Here is a 4,720-nt window from a genome sequence, read left to right on the forward strand (position 1 = left end):
TTCAAAAGCATCAATTCTTTGGCACTCAGCCTTCTTCACAGTCCAACTCTCACATCCATTCATGACCACTGGAAAAACCATAGCCTTGACTAGATGGATCTTTGTTGGCAAAGTAATGTCTCTGCTTTTGAATATGCTATCTAGGTTGGTCATAACTTTCCTTCCAAGGAGTAAGCGTCTTTTAATTTCATGGCTGCAGTCATTTCTAACTCAAAGTTTTTAAGAGCCAGTATGTGATCCTCCAATTTGGATGCCAGGTTTTGAGAGAACAGTCACAATACAGAAGCAAACTAGATTCTTGAGTCCCTGTTTGGGTCAGAGCTACCCTGGAAAGTCAGTGGACCCACAATTGACTGATCAAGTGAAAAATAACCACAGTACTGTTAAGCCACTAAGATTTTGAGGTTAATTTGCTCCCATGCATAACTTAGCATCCGAGTACATTCTACGATTTTTGATTACTGCTGACTCTCTCTACTATGATGACAGTAATGTTCTTATTTTCTGCCAATGAGGTGGTCTTCAGGGACAATGCCACTTACTCATAACCTTTGATCAGTTCAGTTATTTTCTTTATTTGAGTGAGAATAATTTACATATTCATAAGTTTTGAGCTTATACATCAAATTTTCTTTTGCCAGTTCCAATGGGTGGCCCTAATTAAAAATACTATTTTAAAGGTATAATATTTCATTTTTATCAAGAAAAACAGAGGCACTAGAGTAATTTTTAAAGCAGAATTTCAAGTATATTTATATTACAAGGGAACTCACTGCCATGGAAAGTGAAACTAAAGTTTCATATTTATAAACAAAAGATTTAATTATAGGAAATTACATTAGAAAGTTGAGCTTATTTGTGAGAAAATTTTTTTCTATAAATGTACATTAATAAACAAGTATACAAACAAATGCATGCAGGGGTTTGAAAAGAAGCTACCTTTTCAAAATAGTATATGTATGAACATCTGCTGGCTGACTGAGAAATCACATGGTCTAGATCTAGGGGACAGGGTATGGATGATAGAGAGGAATTGGGTTTACAGCAAAAACGTACACAATTAGAAGGGGGCAAATAGACAAGGTTTCCTTAATGATACAAAAGTCCAAATTTTCCAGTAATTACCAGTATATAAAAATATTAAAACATAAAAAATTAAACCTATGTAAAGCATAAAACTGGTAAAAGACATAAAACACAACACAAAATAACTATTGATTTTTCTTGTGGACTTCTGTGATAAAACATTTCAATAAAAAATATTCACAATTTCCCTCCAAAATCTTCACATAAATTTAATGCTTCAGAAAGATGGGACATGTTAATTCTTTGGTTTTAAGTATACATAGTTCACTGATATATAAACTCAGAAATAGAATTACCTCAATTTGAGAAGCATTACTCCAATTTCCCTAAGATTATCCTTATATTATGCTGGTACATCTGAACAGTTTCAATTTTGATGGATTCTGTAGATTTCTCATGTCAGTGTTTTCACTTACTGGTATTTTGGTTTTTAGCCATCAGTTTACATTAAGGGGTACCAAACAGTCCAGGTTGCTATAATAAAATATCATAGCCTGGATAGATTAAACAACAGTCCTCTCTCACCTCCCCTCTTAAATCACTCACCTGGAAAAATCCAGCTGCCATGTTATAAGGACACCCAGGCAGCCCCGTGCAGAGACATGATGAAAAGTTAATACCATCTGCCAACATTCAGGAACCAAGACCATCAGCCTTAGCCAACAGCCACGTGATAAGCTATCTTGGAAATGGATCTTGCAGCCCCCATCAAGCCCCCCTTCAAACTGCAGCCCCAGTTGATATCTTAATTTAGCCTTATGAGAGATCCTGAGCCAAAACCACCCAGCTACACTCCTAGTTTCCTGACCCTCAGAGATAATAAATTCCTGGTATTTTAAGCAACTAAGTTTTGAAGTAATTTGTTAATACAGAATAGGTCATTTATTTATCTGCCTCCCTCTTTCTTTTGACTGTAGGAATCCTAGATTCAAATATGAGGCTCACCTCCAAAATTTATACAGGACTTTCAGTACTTTTGTGTTCTAACATTATTTTCTTATTTTTATTTTTCTCTTCTCTCAATTTCCTCTTCTTTTTATTTAATTTTATTACAAAAGCCACCTCAAGTAGCTTTTATGAGAATGAGGTAAAGTATTTTTTATGACAAAATGAAGAAAAACAACCAAAAGAAGATAACAAAATATAAGCAAAAAAGTTAACATTCCATGTTACACCTCAGTTTGAAGATTTCTTCAACATGGAAGAAGCAAAGTTATTATGTAGGCTTTCTTAAAGGATTTGAATATAAGTTCTAAGTAGGAAAAAATAAAAATATGGAACAGAAGTATAAGCTATATGAAATGAACTTTATATTTTATCCTCTGAGTAGTGATTACAAATCATTAGTCCATAAAGATAATTTCAACAATCTGCAAGAAAATAAGAAAAATGAGAGAATGCAATCAATTTTCCATTAAATTAATTTAACTTAAATTTGATTGTATTGAGATTATGGTCCTTCTGTGCTGTGCTGTGCTGTGCTTAGTCTCTCAGTCATGTCCAACTCTTTGCAACTCACGGACTGTAGCCTGCCAGGCTCCTCTGACCATGGGATTCTCCAGGCAAGAATACCAGAGTGGACTGCCACACCCTCAGCCAGGATGTTCCTTCTAACCTTGATGTATTTTCTTTTAGGAAACAATAATTATAGTGTATTGTGGTTTTTTAAATGTTCTGAATCCCACGATTTCCCCATTTCTCCCAACATGTATGTGTTTTTGTTTGGTTATGTCTTATTAAATGTTCCCTGTGCATGAAACAATGACATGCAGAAACCACTGCTCCTAGAGAAGTACTGAGGGATAGTGGGAGAGATGGCAGGGCAACGTATGAGGGAGAAAAGCATTCATATTTTCATATTTTTATAACATGAACTCCAGAAGATAAAGATCAACCAGCATGTATCTCAGGCCCTCTCTCAACCCCAATCTGGTTGAGTTTCAATGTTCCAAAGCAGTAGACAGTTTCCTACCTTTGCCTGTCTGGCCTGTGAAGACAGTATAAACAATTATGTAACACTTTTTTTCACTTAATTTTATTTTTAGTTGAAAGAATGTCTTCAGAAAATATATGTACTGTTTCAATTACCTAGAACTGCTAGGCATAATGAACAAATTCTATTTAAAATAGAATTTCAAGCTTGGAGAATCCCTGGAGAATCCCACGGTCAGAGGAGCCTGGCAGGCTACAATCTGTGAGTTGCAAATAGAAAATTGACTGCATTGGCTTCCTGGTGGCTCAGTGGTAAAGAATCTGCCTGTCGATGCAGGAGACATGGGTTTGTCTCCTGATCCAGGGAGGGCCCACATGCTGTGGAACAACTAAGCCCATTGCCACAACGATTGAGCCTGTGTACTCTAGAGCCCACGAGCCACAATAAAGCCCGAGGCCTAGAGCTGGCACTCTGCAACAAGAGAACCACAACAGTGAGAAGACTGCACACCACAACCAGAGAGTGGCCCCTTCCGCTGCAACTAAAGAAAAGCCTGTGCAGCAATGAAGACCCAGCAGAGCTAAAGATAAAGAAATACTTTAAGGATTCCATTAAAAATTGTCTAAATTCATGGCAGGATTTTACACACGTGTCATCTTCCAATTACTAGATACAAAAATATCATTTCTATGAGATGGGCATCCTACATTTTTTTATGTTTTTAACAAGGGTCCCTTACAATACTGGGGAACTGGTGCAAGATGATTTTTTTTGGATAGGTTAGAGTGGCTTGAAAGCAGAAAATAGAAAAGAAAGAATGAAGTGCTTGGATCTTCTTTCCCATAATTCAAGCTTCTGGGAAAGATTCTTAACGGTGATAGACTCTCATTCTGACACATAGTATTTTATTTTCTTCATAAGGTTAAGCGGTTCCTTGCTGCTATCCCCAAATGAAATAAAATTGCCACACTTTTGAAGGTGAAATTCTTCCTTTTTTAGATTATCTGAAGAATGTGTTTATTAAATCTTATATCTTATTTATGAAATGACATGAATTTGTTAATTATTAATTTAATTTATTAAATTAATAAATTTATTAGATAATTTCTGACTAATAATAATAAGACTAATTTCTGTAAACCACTCTAGAAAATCAGCTCTTTTTTCATAAAAAACGAGCTCCAGTATGCACAAGTAATATAAGTAGATATAAGTAGATGCAACTACAGCCTGCAATTTGTCATACAGGAGTCCAGCTATTCTGTATCTCCTGTGCGTTTTGAATATTTAAACATGCCTCCAGTACTTAGTGTACTATCCATCTCATTTTTACCTCCCCCAGCTTTAGGTTTCTTTATGACAAACTGTATATTGTGAACATATATCCTTCCTAATACCAGATATTGAATCCTTTTAATAATAGAAACATGTGTTGGGACTTAATTAGCAGGTCTCTTTTTTTTAATTGTGAGAGGATGAGGTTATGTCTGAAACAATTCTGCTACCTTTTAGCAGATAGACTTAAAAGAAGAATGGCAACCAGCTAACTTTATTTCTCCAAAAATTCTTTCACTATAATCTCCCACCCTTCAGGAATTGTTTTCTAGTCAAGGTTTTCATTCCTCTCAAGTCTGGAGACTAAACAAAGCTCAGGAAAGTAAATAGCAAAAAAAAAAATTACTGCATCTTAAAGATTGAAAG

This window comes from Bison bison, unplaced genomic scaffold (genome assembly GCF_000754665.1).
Source record: "Bison bison bison isolate TAMUID 2011002044 unplaced genomic scaffold, Bison_UMD1.0 scf7180017864367, whole genome shotgun sequence".
Lineage (NCBI taxonomy): Eukaryota > Metazoa > Chordata > Mammalia > Artiodactyla > Bovidae > Bison > Bison bison.